Consider the following 10,745-nt stretch of genomic DNA (forward strand, 5'->3'; position numbering starts at 1 on the left):
TAGGTGGTACCCCGCGCGTTGCTATGGGACTTTGTGGATGAGAGTTGTTGCAATGAGAAGTTGTAATCATGAAAGCAAGCATATGCTTGCTAGCTAGCTTGCACTCGTGTGCTCCATGCTGCTATGTACATGTTGCCTTGCCTTGAGGCTTAGTGTAATATTTTGATAACTTCTGTTGATTGGATATAAGATTTTGGAAGCAATTTCATTGGAAATTTTGACATGGCCAATATTTATTTTTGTACAATTTGCAAATGTAGTAGGGAAATATTATATATTGACAACACTACATAATCATCTCAATACAATGGATAGCAGCCCATATATACTTCACAACTTAGATTTTCACAGTTGCATAAGGTGAATCCATATCTCACTACATGCATAGGATCATCAGGTAATTACTAATGGAAGTTTGACTGGGTGCCACATTATAACTAATTTAAAAGAAGGCACTGTAGTTCAACACACATATAGTTGCATAAGTTGAACCATATAGCAGTACATATATAGGATCATCCTGAAGTAGTACTAATGCGAGCTTGACTGGATTACAATTTAAGCCACAATATAACAATTTAAATAGAAGGCAGTGTAGTTCGTTGCTGCTTGCATCTGTGCTTGACTATGTCCTGCATGCTTTAGAAGAAAAGAGCACTGTGATACGGCTATCCTCGTGTAATCAGGCTAGTAGAGAGAATTATATCTTTTGGGTACTTTTGTTTCATGACTTTTGGATACTTACATTTGGACATGAAACTAACAGTGCCGTTTATTTGTTGTTGTTATCCTCCCGTCCTTCTTAGTTGTTCACCGTCACATTGTTGTCCACAATGCTGTTTAAGGATAAAAATTAAGGATAGTATCCTATATTTGGAATTTTGGCATGTGATATGAGATGTCACACATACTCTTGAGTATGCCTTTTAACAACCTGATGATTAAGTCATGTAGCCTCAAGATCTAACTCTTTTTGGCTGTAGATATTTCATCTGTGAGAAATTCAACGGTAAATAAGAGTATTGTTATTTGTTCATACCTCTCTTTGTTGGCGGTTTCATCACCTATAAATTTAGTGACCCCCCTTTAGATAAAGATTACCTACGTAAAAGAACAACACCATTTGAATTTCATGTTGAATCTGAACCGACTGATTTGTGTGGAGAGTTTTAAAATTATTACTTGGTTTTTTCAGTAGCAGCTTCGCAAGGAGGAGGCATACCTTCACATGATATTTGGTTGTGTTTTTATCATGAATGACAAATAGCCTCTTGAACAACATGCAAGAAGAAAAAAAAATCAGTTTTCTATAGAGTATACTGCTCATAGCATGCAAGGAAGGAAATCAGTTTGCTATAGGATAAAACTGGTTTGCTAATCTAAGCTGCTACAAACTCTGGACAGTGCGTGTCTAATTTCATGATACTCTTCAATAGTGTTCAAAACAAATCTTACCCCTGACCTCTTTCCGGGGAAGTTGATCCGGTAGGCAGAGGTACTGATTCAGGTAAAAAATATGAACTACTATTCTCTCTTCGTCTTCTTAAAAAAGCTGCATATGTCAGATCGGAGGGCTGGAGACGAAGTGTAGGACGCAAGGAATTGTGCGTGCTTGAGGACGTATTTTTATAGACAAAGGCAACGGCGAGTGGAAGAGAGAGCGGCGGGGTAATGGAGGGCGGAGTAATGATCTGCGTTGAATGTTGCCATTTCATGCGTGGTGGCTGCCGTTTCAAGGCAGTGAGTGTAGAAGAGAGAGCGGCGGCGGTGAGTAGAACAAAAGATGAAGCCACAGATACCTAGTGCGAATGTGCGATGAGGTACATGGGCTAACAACATGACCAACTAAGCAAGTTACATGCCTGCCTTTTAATTGGGCCAGCATGGACAGTCGAGAGGTACCTCTGCTAAAAAAACACTATTGGGCTTGTTCTGAAAAACACTATTGGGTTGGAAGCCGACGTGCAAAATCAGCCTATCGGTTGGCTTGACTAAATCATGCGGCCGCAGCCTTCAAAATAAAAAATAAAAATTTGGGTCGTCTTCAACCTTCGGCACAAGCATACTGCAAATCCAACCATATTGAACAATTTAGGGCATGGATCACATGAAATTAAACATAAAATTTGTTCTACTATTTGTGGTAAACCCATTCCACCAGAGCACACAAGATATTGTCCAGTAATGAAGGAGATGGAAGAAAGGGGCTAGGCCGGCCGTGGGGAGCGATCGGGCACACTATCGAGAGGAACGATGCGGGGGAGTGACGGCAGCCGCCTGGGGCACCGTCGTAGTTTGCGTGCTATCACACGCGGTAGGTTGAGGAAACCATGGGCCAGGATGAGCTGTCGGGACGATGAATGTTTTTTCCTCCCCGCACGAGATGAATGGCTCTGGTGTGTATGTCCAGTTCAATCCGAGAAGAAAGAACAGATGATAGAAGTAACGAAGCATTATTTCCACTTAGCAGTGGCAACTCTTGTAAACTTTATCAATTCCTAATCAGACGGTTGCGGGCAGCCGAGGGATACTACATCAATTGCTAAAACAATTCGGGTGACGTGGCTTCATGAGAAGCCAGGAAAATCAGCTAGTGGAGTGCCCCTATTTAGATATAGAAGATCTGCAGCTCAATATGCCAGGCCATAAGGGTACCATTACAGTCCATGGTGATAGGAAGATAGCCTTGGAATGTGAAAAAGGTGATGCTGCTTATGCTGAGTCTGCCTGTGCCACGGAGGAACTTAAGTTTTATAAAGATAATGTTGACCTGACCGACATGACTCTGTTAAGAAAGCCAACCATAGAGCATGACCCTTTGTTGAAGTTTAAGTCGGCAGATGATACCAAACAAGTTGACTTTGTCCCTTGCGACTCATCTTAGCAGTTCACCATCGGTTCTAATATGGATCCGAAATAGGAAAGCGCGCTCATCGAGTTCATCCATGAAAACCAGGACATCTTTGCATGGAAGCCTTCACTCATGCCGGGTGCACCGAGAGAACTCGCTGAGCAAACTCTCAATATTGATCATAAGTTTAAACTGGTCAAGCAATTCCTCCGTCATTTTAATGAAGAGAGATGTAAGACCATTGGAGAAGAGGTGGCCTGGCTCTTAGCGGTCGGGTTCATCATTGAAGTTTTTCATCTTAAGTGGTTGGCTAACCCGGTGCTAGTGCTTAAAAAGAATGGCACCTGGCGTATGTGTGTGGATTATACCAACCTCAACAAGGATTGTCCAGCTGATCCTTTTGCTCTTCTCTGTATTGATCAGATCATAGATGCCACGGCGGGTTGTGAGCTTTGTGTTTCCTGGATGCCTATTCTGGTTACCATCAGATCAAAATGGCAGTAAAAGACCAAGAGAATACGGCTTTTATCATGCCTTTTGGAGCTTTATACTATGTGTCTATGCCTTTTGGGCTCAAGAGTGCCCAGGCGACTTATTAGTGTTGTGTCCAGAATTGTTTCCATAATCAGATTGGACGTAATGTTCATGCTTATGTGGATGATATTGTCGTAAAGTCTAGAAAGAAGGAAACTCTGGCGGATGATCTGAAAGAGACCTTTGATAATCTCCGGGTCTACAAAATGATGCTTAACCCGGCCAAATTCATTTTTGGTGTGCCTGCAAGCAAGCTCTTGGGTTTCTTGGTCTCCGAGAGAGCTATTGAAGCTAACCCATAGAAAATCAAAGCTATCACTTCGTTGGCTAAGCCGGCGTGCGTCAATGATGTCCAGCGCTTGGCGGGTCGTATTGCAGCTTTAAGCCAGTTTATAAGCCGCCTAGAGAGAAGGCTATTCCTCTGTACCATATGATGAAGAAAATAGATCGTTTTGTCTAGAGTGATGCTGCTAATGAGGTATTTGAGGCGCTTAAAAAATAGTTAGCTGAGCCGCCGGTTCTTGCAGCTCCTATTGATAAGGAGCCCTTGCTATTATGTGGCTGCTAACAGTAGAGCCGTCAACGTGGCGGTTGTAGTGGAAATAAAAGAGACGGGTAAGGAATATCCAATTGAAAGGCTGGCTTATTATGTCAGTGAGGTCTTAATTGAGTCTAAACAGCGATACCGACATTGGTAGAAGCTAGTGTATGGGGTGTTCATGGCAAGCCGCAAACTGAAACATTATTTCCTTGGTCATCCCATTACTGTGGTTAGCTCTGCTCCCTTAGGGGATATTATTCAGAATAGAGAAGCCACATGTCGAGTGGTCAAGTGGGCCATTGAGCTCGCACCTCATGGTTTGAAGTATATGCCAAGAACAGCTATCAAGTCTCAAACTCTTGTGGATCTCATCAATGACTGGACAGAGTTGCAGACGCCTAAGGAGAAGCATGATAATACATATTGGACTATTCATTTTGATGGGTCCAGACAATTGGAAGGATAGGGGGCTGGAGTTATTTTGACTTCCCCACGAGGTGACAAGTTTTGTTATGTTTTAAGGCTGATGTTTCCCTATACAAACAATGCAGCTGAATATGATGCTTTGCTGCATGGCCTAAGGGTGGCTAAAGAGATGAATCTAAGCCGGGTCAGGTACTTTGGCCACTCAGATTTGGTGGCTCAACAAGTCTCTGGTACTTGGGATTCTAAAGACCCCCTCATGGCGGCTTATCACTTGGCGGTTGATAATATTGCTGGTCACTTCAAGCGTTATCAAGTGGAGCATCTGGATCGAAGGAAGAATGAGGCGGCTGATGCTTTGAGCTGGCTTGGGTCGCAGCGTAAGCTGGTACCCCCTAATGTTTTTCTTGATGTATTGAATAATCCTTTAGTTAAGGTGCCATCCGAAGAAGATCTTGTTATTCCTGACTCGGAGGCAGAGTTGGTGGCAGCTCTCCATGCCATCCCTGATTGGATAGTTCCCTATTTGGCTTATATGACCCGGGGCGAGTTACCTGAGGATGAAACTTTGGCCAGGTAGATAACTCGGCGGTCTAAGTCTATGACTATTGTTAATGGTGAGTTACACCGATTCAGTGTTACGGGCGTGTTCCAACATTGCATTTCTCTAAAGAAGGCCGTGAGATTCTAAGGGAAATACATGAAGGTGATTGTGGCCATCACGCCGGCTCTAACTCTCTTGTGGCCAAAGCTTTTCGTCATGGATTTTACTAGTTGACAGCTCATGCTGATGCAGAGGACCTTGTCAGCAAGTGTGATGGTTGTCAGAATTTTTCTCAGCGAGCTCATGTGCCGGCTCAAGAATTGAGGATGATTCCAATTACTTAGCCATTCGCAGTCTGGGGGCTTGATATGGTTGGACCTTTTAAGAGGTCTAAGGATAAAAACACCCACCTCTTGATGGCGGTTGACAAGTTTACCAAGTGGGTTGAGGCAGAGCCTGTCAGTAAGTGTGATGCGGCAATGGCGGTTCAATTTATAAATAAAATCATGTCCCGTTTTGGCTACCCTCACAGTATCATAACTGATAATGGCACTAATCTGTCTACGGGTGCCACTGTTCGAAAAATCTTCCGATTCAGCGATTTATCGTCCGATTTATGATACTCTTGGGGTAACCGATAAGATTATGCCTTATCTTCACCGTTTATCGCTTGGGCCAATTTATCACTATGACAAGCAATTTATCAGGAATCTATCGCTAAATCGGGCCTATTCATAGCACTATGTTTGCAAAAACTATGTTCATTTGCGTTTTGTGGACCTTGTTACGCTATATGTACTCTTACCCTATGTTGTTTGTCATTATACGAGGATTCAAAGGCTAGCAATCAAGGTAACACTTTTGTTCAATATTATTTTGGTGTTGAATATAGCATATTTTAGTGTTGGGAACCTGAGATTTGCAAACAAAAAAAGACCGATTAATAGTCAACCGATAAAATTGGTTAATCGGCCATTTTCCGATTAATCTCTAATCCCCAGCTGACCGAGACGCTAACGATAAGCGATATCCTCAACATTGAAGGGTTCTATGAAAGAGTTCTCTCAACGAGAGCATATTCGTCTTGACGTTTCATCAGTGGCTCACCCACAGTCTAACACTAAAAAAATACACTTCCGTTATGATACATGTTTGTCACAGTAGATCACATTTTCTGTCATGCATGTACATCCATGACGATTTTATGACAGAATCAAGATAGTCATACCTGTGCTGTCATAGAAGTGTTCCATGACATTACCAAAATTATCATCACTGAAGTGTCCACTTCCATGACGATAAATCTCACGTCATAGAAGTGCTTTCGTCAAGGGTAACCGACATGTGGCATCCACCATAATGGGTCGCCGTTAAGCTATCGGGTTCTGTTTTGGATCCGATAACCCGTTAACAACCGAGACCAATGGAGATTTTCCACGTGTAAAATTCTCATTCGCCGACGATCCACTTGTCGGCTCAGCGTTGGGACAGATGCCAACCATCCATTTGACAGGAATCGCCAATGAAACGTTGACATATGAGACGGCCCAATAGAGGCCCATATAGGTTTAAAAGCCGGTCTAGGAACAGGCTCACAAGTTTTCGTCAGATCTAATGGGCCGGCCCGTTAACAGCCTAACATTTTCTGGACCAAATTATAGCCCACATCAGATATGGGCAGTTAAATTACTGCAATATTCTGGGTCATTTTATGACCCATATCGGATCCAGCCTGTTAACAACCTGCAATAGTATGGGCCAAATTACGGTCCATACCTGATCCGACCCGTTAAATGACTTTCATTTCTTGGGCCAAATTATGGACCATAACAGGTACGGCCCTTTTAACAGCTATTGTGCCATTGGGCCCATTGGGGACCTGATTTACTCTTCGACCTCTTAATGGCCCGTTTAACAGATTAGCCCGATATTAGTTTCGGCCTATCAGCGGCCCTGTCTACATATGGGCCTCTTTCGGCCCGGTTTCAGTTTCGGCCACTTAAAGGCCCGAGTTGCACCTGGGCCTAATTACAGTCCGTAGCTAATTTCGTCCTCTTAATGGCTGGTTTCTTCGTAGATACATTCTAGCCCAAACTGCCTATCGGCCCATTAAAGGCCCTTGAGAGTGTTGGGCCTAATTTTGGCCCGTTATAAATCCGGCCTGCTTCCCGCCCGTCATGTAATTGGGTTAACCAAGGGCCAAAAACATTTCACCTTGTTAATGGCCCGTCACCCGAATGGGCCAACAATGGGCCGATTTATATTATAGCACGCTGTCGGCCCGTGATTTGTTCGCCACAATTAAGTTAAAAGCCTATTTAATTTTTTGGCCCAATTAAGGCAAGCGGTTTACTCGGCCTTTTAAAGTTTCGAAACTAATAGTGGGCCAGATTAAGACTAGACCTAACTAATGGCCCAAGATGATTGTAGGCCCACGGTTCAGCCCATACTAGTGATTGGCGACCGACTAGTTTTAGTACATAAATTATTATTTTATACCTATTGGGTCATTGTGCACCGATCGAAGATTATGACCTTTTCTTAGAGCGACGACAACATAAACAACGAATAAATTACAACATCGTGACCAAGAATAAACCTAGACTATACAACAAAGAAATTACAACATATTACATCTCCTGGGCATCAAAGTTCGCCGCCAGTGATAATAAAGGGCCACCAGACAGCAGATTCCATAAACTGTGCAGGTTGCCACCAGTGGAAGTTAACAGGCCGACAAAATAATAGACAGAATCGACAACACTTCAACACAGTTCAAGAGGTTAGCTGACCCAGGAGCTCCAGCGCAAGCAACATAGCAACCTGATGAGACTGCGCTTCTTTGACGCTTATGTCCACCAACTTAAGCTGCATAGCATCAATAGACGTCATGTACTTATGGTTAACTTATGGTTAATCTTGCATAGAGATTGGAGTTCTAGTCGGATTTGAGCGGAAGCATGTCTCTCTGTTTGAATTTCAGGCTAAATAAGTCGAACAGATTCACGCGGCGACTTCATCGAGCTTGTGTTGCTGAGGAAGTTCGACACTACATCAAGATATGACTTTGTGGTTGTATCCCTACCCTCAAGATGTGTTGCCCTCTTCTCTGGAATATATGTTAGAGGGACAAACAATGGGTTCGTCTCACTATCATTGTGGCAGTTCTTCCTAGCAGCAGTGCTGTAACCCTGAAAGAGAAACAAGTAGGTAGATAACAGGTTTTGCACGTATAAGCATGAGAGATGGCAATTCATCTCATTTCTTTGTCAGAAATGAAGAGACACAGTTTTAAATAGCATTAACATAATGGGCATTGCTCATAGTTAAGACATCAAGAAATGGCATTGTGCAGGAGCGTCCAGCTCCACCAGACCACTGGATTACAGATCAAGAACACAAGCATACATGTAGTTCTAAACAATGTATAAGCATGAATGATGAGTGTACTATCCATTTATACGATTTCAGATTGGTAAATGAAGAAACACAATTTAAATAACATTAATATAATATGGCATTGTTCATAGTTGAGACATAGCAGGATATGACATTGTGCTGTTATTGGTAGTTCACCACACCACTGGATTACAGATCAAGAATACAAGCATACACATAGTGCTAAAGAAGATAACTAGCTATGTTTAGTTCAATTTACATGGTACGAATAAGGACCTAGGTTCTACAACTAAAGACTAAAATTGAGAAGGACAAACTTATGTTTATGTACTTCTTTATAAACTTTGAACAAGCAATTTGATGCAGACGACAAAAATAAACAACATTTGCACTCATAGCTATCCAAATATACACAACAAAGGTTGAAGGCTCGAGGAGGACAAACTTACATTAGTAGTGAAGACAGGCTCTATAAAGCCCTTGTCCATATTGATGGGGGGCGCAATTCAAGAAGTTTACCACACACTCTTCTTCAAGAGCATTGCCTTTATTCTACATCTTGTTAAGAGTAAATATAGATGTGAAAATATAGGAACAAATGGCGATTATTTAACTTAAGATGCATAATACAAATGTAAATACAACATACATGCAAAAGGCACTGAGAAGAGCAATGCGGAGCTAAACTTCTTTAGTAACATTGGTTTTATTCAATATTTTGGCAAGAGTAAATGTAGATCTGATGTGTAGAAAATGGAGGGCAAGGGAAAATAAGCTGCAAAGTGTACATGAAGAACTAGCTAACAAATAGAAGTAGAGTGACGAAGTATAGCAGATACTTACAAGAACAGTGCATAACTAAATTTCTTCACAAGCATTGGGTTTATTCTACATTAATTTAAGCATTAATATATATTTCATAGTTTGGAGCGAACGGTGGATAAGCAAGCTATAATGCACAATGATGTCACATAATCCACTAGGTATGGATGTAAGGACAACAATAGGACAATAGTTGCGATATCCTAGGTTTTGTGGCGCTGGTTCTATCGCCAATATACGTCGGGTGCTATGTGATTTCTCCTGTAGGTCCACCTTTTCAAGGACTTTGCTTGTACTCCTTCAGGTTCTGCAATCACCCTCTTCCATTTGGACGTCTGAAACACAAGAACAACATTTGAATGGAAAAACATGGTATGACGACAAATGGAATAGGTGTTGATAATGGATGGGCATGGCATATTCACATATATCATGAGTAAACTAAGCATATGGCGGTGCAACGAAGCGAAAGAAATGCAAGACACCTTATGCAAGATATGTTCAACCAATAAAACCTTACCAAATTAGAATAGGCACCTTATTGGGTGAACATGATAGGCAATCCGTCTTTGACTCCTTGAGCTCAGAATAGTCATTAGGATCATATTCTGAATATGAATCTATAGGTCGGGAGCATGTGGGTTTCATTGCATCCACAATGGACCTCAATCCCTTGATGCCAAGTTTGTTACCCATTGAACTGTTCCAAAATATTCTTTTGATGTGCGCATTATTATATTCATTGTGATTACGTACAATATCTAAAGAGCATGAAAACATAAATAGTAGTGAGATTATCTTTGTAATGCAAAGGATATTGTAATATAATAGGGGCTCCCTGCAAACCCTTGTGTGCTATCACTGGATTCTGATGAGAGAGCCCATGTGTGCTGTAATATGGTGAGTAGATTAATATAATCTGGCACAACTACAAAAAAATAGGCTCCCTGTTGGGAGCTCCAGATGTAAGGATAGTTTGCAGATGATAGGTTCATAATATACCGTATAAAAAGTTTATTGCCAAACCATGATAACGAGAGCGCAGAGCCAGTAGGCAGATAGTAGTGTAGATAATAGGGGTACACCATAACCACCATAAATAAATCGGGAAAGCGGAACTGGATGGAAAATACAGGGTTTTGCCGCTACTAATATGCAGAGCCTATTGATCACCTACAAGACAGATCTATTCATCTAAAGGCGCACAGCTGTTGCTATCAGTCTAGTCTATCAAAGACCGCGCGACCCCCACCATTTTCGGGATATTATGGCAGACCAACTCGAAGTGCGAAATCATGTAGCAGAACCAGCCCAATAGAGCTGTCGACTGTAGATGTCCGTGCTCCCCTTCCTGATAAGGAACATACTATACTTACTAAAGAAGAACAAAAGAGGAATATGTTAAAGAATAGAAGGGGAAGCATATTATTGAGATTCCCCTTCTTTCTATACAATGTTGGTTGCCCACCCATGATGAATCAGAGCGCCCAAAGAAATGCAATTCCATGATGTCTCTCTATATGTGGCCACATGCATATGGAAACTCAAGTGGGAGCATTACCTAACCAATTAAATGTGTGTCTGTTAGCTAATGTCAGTATCATATCACATTCGTATTTGAAGAACCTTAG

The sequence above is a fragment of the Triticum urartu genome, chromosome 5A (genome assembly GCF_056163025.1).
Source record: "Triticum urartu cultivar PI428250 chromosome 5A, HENAU_Tu73, whole genome shotgun sequence".
In the NCBI taxonomy this organism is placed as follows: domain Eukaryota; kingdom Viridiplantae; phylum Streptophyta; class Magnoliopsida; order Poales; family Poaceae; genus Triticum; species Triticum urartu.